Raw genomic sequence first — 16,115 nt, 5'->3', positions numbered from 1 at the left:
TCGGATCCGTTGGATCGATCCCAGAACTTGGTTATCTGCATTCGAACATGCTCACCACTAGAGCAAAGACGTAGATGGGATAACACCCTGCACTAGTAAACCCTGCGTGGGTTGACTCCCGAATAGATGGCAGGCAACCAGTGGCGTGCACAGGGTTTTTGACCAGGGTAAAGAAGGAAGGTGCCATAAAATGGAACAATCCTTCGCATTTATGAGTCATACAAAAATTTTAGGGTATGCAGTGCTTTTGTGCATGTATGAAGTGCACGCCACTGCAGGCAACACCAAGCGGGTCGCAGGGCGCCGCTGGACTCAAGCGACACAAGATCGAATTTGGAACTCTCTCCAAAAACCCAACCATACTCTCAGCAAGTGACCATCGGTTGTCACAAAAATGATGATTTTTTATTGCTACACTTTATTTGTACACCACAAAAAGTAAGAGACATTGACAGTAAAAGAAGAAACTTAAAAATTATTTATTTATTTGTTATCTATGACCCATCACTACGCACACTATAACATAAATAGAATTATTAAAAACTAAACTCAATAAAAAAAAAATACAACAGGCGGCCTTATCGCTCAGTAGATGATCATAATGGACAATTTGCCTCGGAACTGCAAAAGCTTTGACTCAATCCGTCCAGTATTTCAGAATCATGTGCATAGCTTGAGATTATTTTTCCATATCGAGCGATATGTACGGATAGTGGATTAAACTCACAGCCCCTAGTACTATCTCGCACGTCTCGAAAACTATGATGTATATTGTTAGAGTATACTGAAACTTAAGTCACTTGTCTTAAAGCCTATATTAGCTGTAAGCACAATAAAGTAGAAGAATAATAAGAAGAAACTCTTTATTGCACACAAAACATAAAAAGCGTTGTAGGCTTGCAAAGACGGCCTTATCTGCAAGCAATCTAAAGTACGTAAGTTAATAAAGTGATTTCTAACATACAGTATGTTTATTCTATAATAATGTTGATATATGAAATAGATTAAAAAAAAAAGTATCTGTGAGTCAGTTTTCTTCAAACATTTTAGTTAGTAAAGTCTATTAGGTCTATGCATTAAGGTCTATTTTGCATGACAATTTTTTTTTAGATTTTTTGTGTTGCAGACCACGCCAGGCCAAGCTGCTTGAGCTCCACACAGTTACATTTAGTCGGCTTTATAGCTTAGCAGTAAATTAAAAAATAAGGGAAAATAAAAAGCACTTGTGGTTGAAATCCTACTATCCACAGTTTTACAACTAAAAAAGTACCACAGTATATATCGGGACAGTACTACATAAAACCATTTTCTTAATCTCTCGTTTAAGCATAATTGGGTTTTTCGAAAAAGTTAAGAACTTGTACTAAAGGTTGCCTACTGACATACAAGGCGCCAATACATCGCTAAACAAGAGGGGAAGGGGTGCCCGCCCCATATTCATGTCACTTGAAATCATGTTTGTAGAGCGCAATGGCGTTATACGAGTACGTCTATTGGAATGACCCCAAATGTACAATTTATGTATATATTATAATGAAACTTAAGTTTCTTCATTACTCTTATCCTGCTGGGAAATCATTTCAAAGGAGAGAATGATTTAGATCCAAGCACCACGCTGCTTTCATACGGGTCGGTGGGCTGAGTATTCTACATATATAAATTTTGTTACATTTAGTGTTAATGATCAAGAGTGCAACACGAACCTCTAACTTTCAAAGTTATGTGCGTTTAAAAGAAAAGAAAATTACTTTGAAAATTTAGATGGAGAACAACAAAAATATATTTTGCTAAAAAAACAGTACAGGAAAACATCGTGAGGAGAACTGCATTTCGAAGAGTTCTTGATAATGTTCTCAAAGGTGTGTGGAGTCCAGCAATCTGCAGGGCCAGCGTGGTGGACTGTGGCCTTAACCCCTTCTCATTTTGGGAGAACTGTGCAGTGGGCCGTTAATAGGTTGATATGATGGTCAAGGGAACCTTACCTTGACTACTACGAAAGGGTCCAGCTCTATATTATGTTGATTCTTAGGTAGACTGACTGATTTTGCGAAAAAAAATAGCATACACTAAACATTCTGCTTGGAGGCAGAAATAAGAATGGTAGTTGTACTTCAAGTCCAAATTAGTTTATTTGAAGTAGTACTAATAAAACCGTTGGTGTAAAGGGTACGTTCAGGGTATGCAGATGATATAAAATGAAGAAAATCTCCAGTACGAGTTATAAATACTTGAGTCTAGGTTTTATACAACTCTTATGATGCCTATCCTTAACATTTTTATAACTCATACTGAGGTCTTTCTTCATTTTATATCATCTGCATATCCTGTGCATACCCTCTACTCATCCCCAAATTACTTCTGCATTACCTTTCGAAGACGATATACAGTTGTCACTAGTGTATGATCATTTCCAATTCCCTTGACGAGCTCTGTCACCAAAAAGCTTTTACTAAAAGACTGTTAATGTGGTAACCACCGTAGCTATGCTTCAGTGAGGAAGCTGGGTTGCTCCAGTATGGCGAGAATAGGCAGAAGACAAAAATTACATCACCCGACTTTATTCCCTGACAAGCATAAAACTAATGTGTCCAACTGCCAAATCAAGCAACGGAGAGTAAGAGAAGTTTAACCCCTTATATTAATTATTACACTATATTATTTGGATGTTATTTCCACCTTTGCGCCGATGTTCAGATATTTAATAAAGCTGTAGGTGAATTATTGAATATTACAATTATTCATTGTAAAGTCAACATCTCCTGAGGATGCTCCGGTCCGGTAGAGGGTACATTGCAGAAGTTGGTGTGTATAAGGATTGAAGAAATTGTAAATTACACCATACAGATTCTTCTGCTTTTCGCGGATTATAGCAAATTAAGCTTAAATTTCATAATATACGAGAAGGTAAATTGTTATCTTTTCCCCCGGGAGCTATGCTCCTGGCCATGCTAGCTGTGCTGGATGGAGGTGTCGGAGGCCGGGGTGAGCATGCGGTCACACCTGTTCCTGCGGCCGCGCGAGGCGCCTCGCGAGGCGCGATCGTTACCCGCGAGCACGCGTGCGCGGCGGGGCCCGTCCGAGAGCGGCAGTCGCTCGCGAGCGGGCTCCCACCACGGTCACTCGCCCGAACAGCCCAGTACCGCACACTAAAAGAGACGAGACATCGCGCATGCGAATATCGATCCGCACTCAAAATGGTACCAGTATCTAGGTTAACCGGCTAAAATTAAAGGTGCGTTCCGAATTCAAGGTTGCCACCGCCGCCGGCGCAGCTCTGAAATAGCTATTGTGCATGGAAAAATGGATATCTTCGGCGCGTAGCGTCCACGGCTTAGGGGCGCGATTCGCGTGAGTTTCCATGATGGCGGATAGGAATTATGTAAGATTCGTGCGTTATTGTTTCGCTTGATTCCGCGTTAGGCCAGCCCGTCCATTGTTCCGATCGATAAAACGCGTGTGACGGTGCCTCCTCGGCTCTTGGGAGTGTCTGGAGCCCGATCGGTAAGCGCCAACGTTTCGCTATTCACAGCATCACATGTATATTTAAATCGAGCTAAATGTTCCCCTCGCTAAATGCCAAGACGTGTCTGCCCTCTCTTTTCACTTTGAAATCGCTTCCTACAATGCCTCGGCAGTTTTACTAGACTCGTTTTGTTCATTCAGTAGTGGATGCCGATCGTACGTAACCTCTGATACCGTATCACAATTTGCGATCCCTGACTTTGAGCCTTTGATCTGTATTTATAAAGCAAATCATTAAAATAACGCTTGGAACAAATATCAGAGGCATTTACCAAGAAATTACTAGTAAAGTTGTAAATACCAGGCTTTTTTTGCTCTATTTCCTCAGTGAATTAGTAGTTCGGAAAATTTCCGCTAGATGTCACTAGTGGTGTGTTGGCTATTGACTTTTTTCAAGGCAAACGTAAAAACGTGGACGTACGTACGTGCGTCTACGTGAAGGTTACTATACATATAATATGTATTAGAATCTCATATTTTGTATTAAGATATTTTCGTAATATCCTTGGAATTGACACATAATGGCCTCTATTCTTTTCAAATGTTTATTACAAGCAGTTAATTTTATCGCAATATCTATCTTAAAAATGAGTAGTAAGAACCCATTTATTGTGACAGATATAATATTATGCTGACTAGAGATATAGCATTAATTATATTGAATTTGTTTCAATCTTATATGTAAGCAAGTGATACTAATTAAAGGCAGGTTCATACTGAATGCATGACAGGATTTTTTATTCACTGTCAGACTCAGTCTGTTTAAACCGCGTTATACCTTTCTTTGCTAGTCTTGAAACACTTAAATTTTCTTCAACAGTAACGTAGTTAAATTTTTTGTAATAAGTAGTTATGAATTTTACAAGCTATCATTTATTTTGTCGTTTCACCTGTCCCAGTTTCTATTTTTCTGCAATTAAATCTTGCAATTTAAGTTTGACCCACTTTCCGATTGAGCTGAAATTTTGCATGCATATTTAAATGGGATGACAATGCAATATTACTATGACATGAAGCTGAATTGATGGAGCTGGATGGTGCTCACGTTTGGGCTCGTTTGATTAATGGCGGAAAGGACTCTGATTTTTAGAAATGGTCTGACGACAAGTTTGCTTTGAATTTCTTAATGACAAGGTTGCTTGAACGCACGCTGCTCCATCTAAACTCTCGCTGATATCAACTCTCGCAATACATTCTTACAGAATATATTAATTTATATGGTAAAAATTGTAGAATATGCCTTCCGAACCGATGGAGTCCAGTGGCGTGCATAAAGGGTATTGAACAGGGTATCCAAGAGATTAAATGAAGGAAATCTCCAGTAAGAGTTATAAAAACTTAAGGGTATGCTCTTTATAACTTTTACAAACCCTATCCTTAAGTTCTTTATAACTCCATTTTTTTCATATTATATTATCTACATTTCTTAATTTATGTATTCAAGTAGGCCTAATTATAACCACTTTTGAAACTACAATCTTGTAGTTTGTCTGTTTGAAGTGACTCTACACCAGTGGCGTGCATACAGGATATGCACAGGGTATGCCCTGTGCTGTGATATGCAGGATACGCAGGATATCCTGTATGCACAGGGTATCGCTGAGTGTATTAGTGGGTACACTCAGCGATACCCTGTGTGCACGCCATATTCCGCCATTTGTTTTGCCTAACGTGAAAAAAATTGATAAAAACATCATAATAAATGGAGAAACACTTAAAATAGAATACTCCACTGTTTTTCTAGGAGTGACCTTAGATTGTAAGCTACAGTGGGGTACCCATATAGAAAGCCTAGCGAGTAAACTCAGCTCAGCTGCATATGCAATCAGGAAAATTAGACAGCTTACCGATGTTGAAACAGCTAGGCTTGTTTATTTCGCATACTTTCACAGTATTATGTCCTATGGGATCTTTGCTGCAGATATTGAAAGTATATTTATACTACAGAAAAGAGCCGTACGATCAATATATAAACTTGGATCACGCGAATCGCTTCGTGAAAAATTTAAACAAATAGGTATTCTTACAGTAGCTTCGCAATACATTTATAATAATATAGTCTTTGTGAGACAAAATATTACTATTTATAAATCAAAAGCTTATCGTCTGCGAAAGGTGCAGAACTCCTTTGTGGGGTTGAGTATACGCTTTTACAACATGATAATATTCATATATATTTTTCTTATATATTTAAATATATTTGAATATTATTTTTATGCATGCCCACGGTAATAATGTTTAAATATAACAATCGGCCATATCAAAGCGAGCCCGGTACATCTACAGTATATTACGCAACAAAGAATAAAAACATATAGACATAGTACTTTTTTTTATTTTTTTTTTACGCTTTTGTTTATTTTAATATTTTTGAAATATACTTTACAGTCAAGATATAATACTAAATATTTTTCAAATAATAACACAAGTAAGAAATAAAAGAGTATAAAATTATGATTCTGTAACCACAATCCGTAGCTTCTCGTAGCCTTTACCTACGTAACAACTTACTACGACATAAGTTACAAGTATTTTTTTTTCGTAGCGTTACCATCTAAGCCAATATCAAAATAATTTTGGAGGCGTTATGTTTTACATACATACACAAAGAGAAAATTTAGGCCGCCACTCTGGCCCAGTGCGGATTGGTGGACTTTGCACGCCTTTGAGAACATTATGGGAAACTTTCAGACATGCAGGTTTCCTCACGATGTTTTCCTTAACGGTTAAAGCATGTGATATATTTATTACGTTAAACACAATTAACGTTTTTGGCAATGTATATTAAAAAATTATAATGAAATCATAGTGTATAACGATGTCTATAGGGACAAATGTCCAAACTTAATTAAATTGAGAATGACTACATTTAATTTCTTGGTTGTTTTTAAATTTAGTTTTAGAAATTTAAAAAAAAACCGTAGACCGAGCCTGACTATGAAAATAACCAACCTCGCCATTTTGCGGATAAAAATGTAACTATTTATTCTATACACTTAGACTGTCAAATGTTTTGCCATGCAAAAGAGGCGTCCCCAGAACAGAATCTCTGCTATTCTGGCCAGGGTTTGCATCGGTAACAAAGCCTATTTTTTTAATCTCCCGTAAACATGATACTGAATTTCAGGGACAAAAAGAATTCGTCTCCATTGTATCAGCTCGTGCCGGATCCACAAGTCACTTACAAAGGAACCGGAAACCTAGGAGTAGTTGCGCTCTGCGAGGCACGTGGGGTAACAACGCCATTTTCCTTACTCCAGGGAATCTTAGTCAGGGCATTTTAATCCTTAACCAAGCTACTTGACCAACCAAGGAATTTATACTAAGTAATAGTTTTCACAAACTATGTACAATTCGGGTAAAGAATTCCTTGATAAAGTATTCCATTTAACCTTTGAATGCCATGTGAATTAGAACTCACGACCAATCTGTAAATACGCAGGATTTTTTAACCACTGCTCTATCAAGATATTCTGTAAACAGGGAATATCGTAAACAGCAAAATACACTCAGAAAAAGGCTTTAAAAAAAAACAATTTCTACAAAACTCTTACATCAAAGGGCCCAATTAAATTCGCCATCGTAGTCCGAGAGCTCGTCGACGAAGCATTGAATGAGTTTTATAAAACTTTTGCAATTCGAAAGCTAATTTAGTCAAGATTTCTATACGCTCGAGATTAGTTGTTAAACATGCTAATCAGGTGACCAACAAGGTGCAAAGGTTAAGAACACGGTCGATCTGTTGGTTTTGAGAATCTTTTTCTTATTCCACCACACTTTAGCTGATCACTGCAATATAATAATATATGCTCCTGGTGGTAGGTGATGAAGCGGCTTAAGATGGTAACGGGCTAACCTGCTAGAGGGTATGACAGTTATACCACCCATACCCCTTATCGGTTTCTACAAAACATCGTACCAGAACGCTAAATCACTTGGCGGCATGTCTTTGCCATTAGGGTGATAAAAAACTACAACAAAAGCCAGACCGAACCAGAGAAAATTAATAATTAAGAAAGAAATAATAAATTCCGTAATTGCCCTTCTGGGAATCGAACACAGGACCTCCTACTTAAAACCACAACGGTCACCACTGCGTCATCAAAACATATTAAAAGATGTATCTTTTGTGTCGTTATGATGTCGATAATGTTGATGTCGTTATGACAGTCGTAAGCAGATGTTCTGTTTTATAAATATTATAAATAAATAAATAGGAAATAAAATATCCATTTATTGCTTTAGTTTGCGTCCGTGAATAGTTTTTACTGTATATTAATATTATAATATTATATAATGACATAATAGTAACGTAAATTTTTAGTAAATACTATGTGCAGAAACACTCGGCGTTCGCGATTATTTAAAACTACATTTTATCTAATTCAATCTAATAAACTTGCGATAGTGCTTGGTAGCAAGGTGGAATGGTCATACGCTGCAAAAGAACCAGGGTCACGTTCCCAGGCAAGATCTTAATGGGAACCTACAGGCGAATCAAAAAGGGGCAGAAAAACCATCCTTGCGGAGTCGCGAGAATTGGCCTTACCGTGGAGTGAGGTTTACCTAGGTAGCCTCAGATAAGTTGGCAAAGCGTTATGCCCACTGTCCATTAGGACACAGAGAGAATTTAAAGACTGTTCTGACTGACTGACTGTTTTACCCGGTAACGGTTAGAGTCCTAACTCACTCCCGTCAAGTTCGCAATGGATAGCCCTTTATGTCTGCCCTTTACCCCGAAGTGGGGAATTAGGACTTTTAAGACCTTTCGGATCTGGCTGCATTAACTTTAATTTGCTATGGTTACAGTGCTTTTGCTCGTTATGTCAGCCCTGTACCCCGAAGTGGGGAGTTAGGACACAGAGAGAATTTAAAGACTTTTCGGATCGCCCAGGCTGCATTTACTTTAACATGATAACGGTAGTCTCTTAGCCTATAAAGCATTTTAATTAGTATAGCGACAAAGCTCTGAACTCTGACATTTCGCGGGGTCAGGAGGTCACCGATCGGCCTCCAAGGCTCTGGAGCTACGTCGATACGAGAGCGAAGAAGTTTTTTTTTTACAGTAAATTTTATTTCCCCTTTTATCGATCAAAATATAGTTAAATACAAAAGCGACTGCGCCATCATTGGAAACGAACCAGTTTATGTTAGGGTAGTGAGTTAACAAAAATTAAGTAAAAAATTGTTCTACACCTAAAATATCTAACTAGATATATATACTTCTTAGCTATTACAGGCATAATTATAATAATTGCAGATATCAGGGGGTTTCGGGGGCGATAAATCGATCTAGCTAGGGTCCATTTTTAGAAAATGACATTTTATTTGTGTTTTCCGGTAACAACTGATTTAGTGTTGAAATGTTTCTACAAGTTTCAATCAAAAAATATTCGAAAATATTTCATTTTATTATACATAAGCTCGTAAAAAACAACCTGCATGCTTTAAAAAATTTCAAACGAAAATTCTTAGGAAAATTTTATATCCCGATGTCATATCCCGTACCTGTATAACAAATAAGCATTAAACTTTACGGATAAGGTGTTCGTTTTTCAAGTCAAAGTCCGGAACGAACCTCCAGAATAATATACTAGGTGTATGCCCTTAATACAATAATGCAGTGGGAACAAGATAAGGTAGGGAGGATAGTAAAATTGAAGAGGGCAAAGGAAGGTATATTTTTATGTAAATCGATTAGAATACATTAGAATGTCGAATTGGCGGTACATTTCTTCTTGTTTCGAGAACCTTTTTATAAGTTCCATATAAATTATGAATGGTCTGAGCCTTTGACCTTTCGCGATTCTAGAGGTTTGCCCAGACTCAAAAACAATTTTATTTTTAGCATATAACCTGGGTTAACATAATTGTTTTTATTTTATTTTTATTCCACTGCAAGTTAGCTCTTGTCTGCAATCTCACCTGGTCATAGGCGATTATGCAGTATAAGATGGTAGCGGACTAACTTGTTAGGCAGCGGGCTAACGTTAACTAATTTTTCACCATCTGCCCCGGACACAGTATGGCGCCGGTTGCTAAGCAGGTCGCATGGCCACTTCGTTATCTTATTAATTCCCTTTTTCATGACGACTTTCTTGGGAGAATAGTGCAGTGGTGGTAACTAGCCACGACCAAAGTCTCCCAGATAATTTAGTAATTACAAGTTCCCAACATTTCAAAGATTTGAAACATAGACAGATAGTTAAATTGTTTATTGCACACAATTAATGGATAAAGATAATAAATATTGGAAACAGAAATACAAGATAATTATAAATAAATATAAATAACATAGTATCTGTGGAAGCTTTTTTTCACAAATAGCTCTACTACAACTGATATGAACCTCAAACTTTTCGGAGGTATAAATGTTTTAAGCAATTCAATATCTTCTGGGCAACATCATGATGCAACCTGCATGCCTGAGAGTTTCTAATAATGTTCTTAAAGGCGTGTGAATTCCACCAATATACACTTGGTCAGCGTGGTGGTCTACGCCCTAAACCCTTCTCATACGAGAGGTGATATGGTGATGATAAATTAAAAACTTTTTAAATCAGAACCCTAAGAGGTATAAACAAAACATCAGTTATCATAACTGACCCACTAGAGACGTACAAATACTAAAATCCCCTAAATAAAAATAAACATACACACTACCTACAACTTATATACTTATATATATATGTATATATAAGGTGTAGTTAGTGTGTATATATATATCTGGTACGGGTACGAGAAAAATACGCATTGATCGCCAGTATATTGATTGATTCAGAAATACATCGCAGCATGTTTACCAATTTGACGGCCGACTGGCGCAGTGGGCAGCGACCCTGCTTTCTGAGTCCAAGTCCGTGGGTTCGATTCCCACAACTGGAAAATGTTTGTGTGATGAGCATTAAGTATTTTTCAGTGTCTGGGTGTTTATATGTACTTTCTAAGTATTTATGTATATATAATTCATAAAAATATTCATCAGTCATCTTAGTACCCATAACACAAGCTACGCTTACTTTGGGGCTAGGTGGCGATGTGTGTATTGTCGTAGTATATTTATTTATTTATTTATTTAATTAATTTACGTAACTATACACTCTTTGATATAAAGCAAAATCTGAAACGACCTCCCTGGCCAAACAGTGGACGCCGTAGTTTTAGGCTGCAGGTTCTGGGTTCGATTCTGGTGGCAATTTAGGAATTTATAATTTCTGAATTTTCTCTGGTCTGTCTTTCTCTTGTGGGAGGCTTTGGCCGTGGCCAGTTACCACAGTACCGACAACGACATGCCGACAGCGACATTTAGTGTTCCGGTGCGATGTCGCGTAGAAACCGATTAGGGTTATGACTTACCACCAGGTGAGATTGCAGTCAAAGGCTTACTTGTAGTGGAATAAAAAAAAAATTGTCCCTATATAAAAGCTGATAAAAAACTTTAATAATATTATTAAATTACAATAACCTAAAGAAGGAAATTGTATGAATATAGACGCTAATGGTTCTCGCATGCGAATTGCAGCCAGAGAAGGCAATTTTCCATTACTGAACTGCTGCCGGCTATATACATTTCGTCATGGTCGTAGAAAAGTGACGGTTTTGCTGATTATGAATTTTAATTTAACAGTTCTTTATATATACATATATTTTTTTAATGTTACACATAACATATATGATTTATATAAATATAGTTTATATATATATAAGTTTTTCTGAATTTTCTGACTAGCTGTGCCGGTGGATTCGCCTGTTTTAGTGTTAAATTGAGTATGATATGGAATAAGTATTATTTTCTCCAGGATGCAATGTATATCTGAACAAAATTACGTTAAGATTGGTTCAGCGGTTGAGTTAAACAAACAAAAAAAAAGTGTGCACACGTTTTAAAAGTTATACTTCTTTGGCGTAACTTTTAATTACTTAAAATGCACATTACTTAGACAAGTTAGATGTGAGCGTTCGGATTCGAACTCGCCCTCTGAAAGTGAAGTCGGAGTCCTACCCACTGGGCTTTAACCGGTCCTCACCTACCACCTACTGTAAATTATGTCAAAATTCTTCGTATCATGTGTTTTAACGTACCTATTTCTTTTTCAAGGTAAGTTCCAGCATCTTCACACAGTCAGGTAACGTAAGGATAAAGAAAAGATCGAACAAACGTATCAAGCATGTTTCCAAATTGGTGCAGTGAACTCAAATCCTCGATATAAAAATCCCCTAACCGAAAATCAGCATTGCAGTATTCCTTCGAAGGTACCTACTGCTATGGCGCTGCAAAAGGCCTGCCTAATTTATGATGTTCGGAAGTATCTAATATATCCAAAAAATAACTTATTTTGGCAGAAGTTAAAGGTTATGTTGACATAAATTCCAATTTTAACAAATATTTCGTCGAGATGGTAATCGTGACGTCATAAGCCAATTAGAGCTCTATTAAGTTCTTTTTCCATCAGCATATAAACCCATTACCGGCCCACTACGTAGCACGGGTCTCCTCCCACAATGAGAAGGGGTTCTTCTTCTTCTTCTTCTTCTGTTCCTTTTCCGCACTCGGTTGGTCTAGGACCGTCCGTTGTACGTATGGCCACTGATGCGGCTCCCCGCTGGATCACTGGTTAAGGCCGTAGTCCACCACGCTGGCCCAGTGCGGATTAGTGGACTACACGCACCTATGAGAACATTTTGGAGAAATCTCAGGTATGCAGGTTTCCTCAGGATGTTTTCCTTGAAGAAAGTGATATTATTAATCGCTTTTATAATATGATTCCTAAGGTAATTTTGGACCTACCAATGCATAAGTTTAAAGAATGTGTTAAAACACATTTATTACAGCGAGGTTATTATACAATTGATGAGTTTCTTAATGACAAGGTTGCTTGGAAGCATCCGGCTCCGGCATCTCTCACAAGATAGAAAAATGGATGTTAAAATGTAAAATGTAAATTTTTGATGTTGAAAAAGAGCAACTGCTGAGTTTCTTGCCGGCTTCTTCTCGGTAGAATCTGCCTTCCGAACCGGTGGTAGAGTCAGTACACACGGACAGACTTGACGTTTCAAAAGTGCTTGTATTAGGCCTACTTGAAATAAATGAATTTTGAAGCTTGAATTTAAAACGCACATAAAATTCAAAGATTATTGATTTTGGTATTGAGCTCAGAAAACTAAGCAACTGATAGTTTAAATTTTAAATACAAAAAATACTTGATATTCGCAAACATTTTCCAAGTTCAAGCGGTACAAAATAATGTTTATGCAGACGTGACGTCATATTTTCGAATTCGGCGTTTCACCTGTCATGGCGAATCGCTAGATTTTGCAGTTTTATTAATTAAAAATAAATACCAATCTCACTTAGAATACAAATAACAATACCTTATTCATAATAGTATAAAATTATAAAACATAAGATAGATACAATATTTTAGCGTTTCTTTGTTACCGTCATCATTCCTTTACAGAGCTGAGGAGGTTGCCAGTTTGAGCACAATGACGCTCCATTTTGTTTTTTTCGCTTCTTTTTTTGTTTGTAAGTTGCGGCTATAGTTGTTAAGGTGAATATAATCCAGAAAATTCAGGAATTAGGTATAAATTTCCTGATTTTCCCTGCCGGGGTTCGAATCACGGACCTCCCACTTATAAGACCTCCAATGCACCAGGGAGGTCGTCAAAATTGAATTTCCAAATTTTCGAAATATATATGGCGTTAATAAAACCCCACAACTTTCGTAAAAAGGTTGCGTGACTGAAAACAATATGCTACCAAGTCCCAATGTTACGTAGTTTATAAAACGATTAACGTGTGTATAGTTAGTTTTTTTTAACCTTTTCTATTACGCTCCAACGTGCTTGAACCACGAAATATTTTATCGAGGCTTTTTCTATTTAAAAGACGATTGTTTTGTTTGATTTTTTTGTTTGATTGTTTGTATCGAATAGGCTCCGAATGTACTGGGCCGATTTATCGGTAACTAGCCGTGGCCGAAGGCTCCCACCAGTAAAATATATGGCATTTTTGTGGAAATGCACAATTCCGTTGTTGTTACGAAGGTGAAACTAGTGTCCAAATGTTATTAAGGGCAATTAAAAAGCACATCGAGTGTCGCTAGAGTTATTTCTGCGCGCGCGCTGGACAGCCGCCAGCGCCGCTGCGCCTGCGCAGCCCTAGGGCTGCTACTTGACAGATTAAAGAAGCTCAATTAACTCTTATTTGCGACGGTGGCAGAAAACCTAGTGAGGAAACCTTCATGCCTGAGACTCAGTTTTTTTTTTTTTATAGTAGGTATTAAATTACATTTGTATTACAATTGACATATCTAACTCTATATTGGCTTTGTAAAATAAGCCTTATTATGCTAGTTTTAGAGTTGCAAATCGTGTAGTTCCGATTTTCTTTACAAACCTTCTATGAATAACCCGAGCCAGAGAATTGTAGGCAAATTTGAGCTTTAATTAATAAATAAGATCTATTTTACTCATTTAGCACTTTACTAAATTTTACCTCTATGTTCTAAACGTTTAACATAAAATTTAATTTGTTACTAGCTAGTTTAAAAAATTTAATCAAAAAGCATTTTGTTTTAAAAGCATTATAGTAAATTAAACCTTTCTCACCAAACATTGCAATTAAGGGCGAAACAGGTGATTTTAATAAGGTTAATCGAAAAAAATGTGAGGTGACAGCCCTATTAAGTGTGTTTTGTAGCTTATTCACTAGATGCTAATATTTAGGATGCTTCCGCATAGGTATTAAAGTGGTAGGTGCTAATTATATTGTACACGCACCTACCTTTACTGATAATAATATCTAAGATTTAAAAAACGATATGGTACCATTTGTGTATATATATTATATATATATAAATACAAATGGTACCTTATATATCTTTATATATATATATTTCTTGTGTGCGTGTGTATGTCACTGAACTCCTCCTAAACGGCTGGACCGATTTGAATGTTTTTTTTGGTATACAATTGGGTAGAACCCTGGATGGCTTTGATTCACCAATTAGCTCGACAGATGGCGCTGGGGCCCGCTAATATATATATATATATATATATATACATATATATATATATATATATATATATATATATATATATATATATATATGAATTGCACAAATTTTTTTAAATCATGTATATGTCCAACATGATAAAAGCGATTTAGCATTCCGATATGATGCCACGTAGATATGATTTCGCGTAGAAACCGATTAGGGATATGGCTTTAATATCACTTACCACCAGGTGATATTGCAGTCAAGGGCTAACTTGGAGTGGAAAGTGGAAAAAAACAAAAAACATCAAACAAACATACACACACAAATTCAAATATTTTTTTTTTTTCAAATTCAAATCTTTGATTGCAGGGTAACAAATTTGATCTTATAATAAAACATAACAAGTAACGTGCTACAATTTGCCATTCTATGGCATGCAAATTATAAAAACACCTTTATTATAAAACAATTTTTTCAAATTTATACAAAATGTCAGAAAATTAAGGTATCAAAAATTATGAAATTAAATTACAATGTCAACTTAAAATTAAATAATGTAAAGTAAACCAAAATATAAACCTAGAAATACAATAATTTAAGCCTTTAACTTTAGATATTCGTCTACTGAATAAAATTACACACTAAATACACACACAAACACAGACACACATATAGACAGCCTAATAACGTCCTACTGCTGGATGCATGCATCCTTTCTCATAGGACAGAGGGTTTAAGAGCATAGACCCATAAAGCTGCTTCAATACATGTTGGTAGCTTTAACGGCTAGTATCAGCGGATAGTGATAATAACCCGGACAGTCAGCATGACGTGTTCTTCGAGACACGGAGGTTGACGCCTATTTCCTTTATTTTTATTAATAGAAAAAACACAATAAATAACAATTTTTGCCCGTCCCGGGATTTAAACCGGAGGACCTCGTTCGTGATCCGTAGTTGCATAAGCTATCCACTTAACCTTTATAATGTTCTCTAAAATCCTAATTTTTAAAAAGTGTCAATATTATAAAATTAGAACAATGCTTTTTGGGTATTTATTACAATGCAAAGGAATCGGTTTGGGTCAGTGCTTGCGTTCAACGAAGCGAAGTGAAACGTATCCGTCTGTTTTTGTTTCAGAAATCTTTTATTAATAGCCAGTATGGGAAAAAATATTTATTATATAGGGTAATAAACATCTAAGTGCGTGCTTACGAACAAATAATAAATAATTACCCATTATATTGTGTCTAAATGTCATGAATCCGTCTGTTTTTGTTTCAGAAATATTATATAAATCGATTAATTTTGTTTATGAAATGCGTATTTGAGTATGGAGAAAATTATTTATTACAATGCAGGCATTGGTTTGAATCAGTTCTTACGTTTAACCAAACTCAACATCAGTAGGAAGACTTATTACCGTTATATTTTGTAATGAATCCGTCTGTTTTTGTTTCAGAAATCTTTTATAATTATCGATTAGCTTTGTGAAATGAAATTTGTTTGCGAGTGTGGAGAACATTATTTATTTCTAAGGTTAATTCATAGCAAATTAGGTACAAGTTTGAGTCCGTGCTTACGTACAACT

The 16,115-nt window shown here is 36.4% G+C and overlaps 1 protein-coding gene across 5 annotated transcripts in view; it reads left to right on the top strand.

Annotated features, from left to right (window-relative positions):
- The first annotated feature begins 3,103 nt into the window (after positions 1-3,103).
- LOC120634427 (plasma membrane calcium-transporting ATPase 3) overlaps positions 3,104-16,115 on the top strand; it is a 281,705-nt gene continuing 268,693 nt past the window's right edge. For 4 of the 5 annotated variants that reach the window (XM_039904960.1, XM_039904959.1, XM_039904958.1 and 1 more), the window contains exon 1: positions 3,104-3,501. The gene's annotated coding sequence lies outside the window, so the exon portion shown is untranslated. The remainder of the gene's footprint in view (positions 3,502-16,115) is intronic. The other variant, XM_039904955.1, reaches the window with a different exon arrangement.

The sequence above is a fragment of the Pararge aegeria genome, chromosome 24 (assembly GCF_905163445.1).
Source record: "Pararge aegeria chromosome 24, ilParAegt1.1, whole genome shotgun sequence".
NCBI lineage: Eukaryota > Metazoa > Arthropoda > Insecta > Lepidoptera > Nymphalidae > Pararge > Pararge aegeria.
This window is presented reverse-complemented; position numbering and strand designations above follow the sequence as displayed.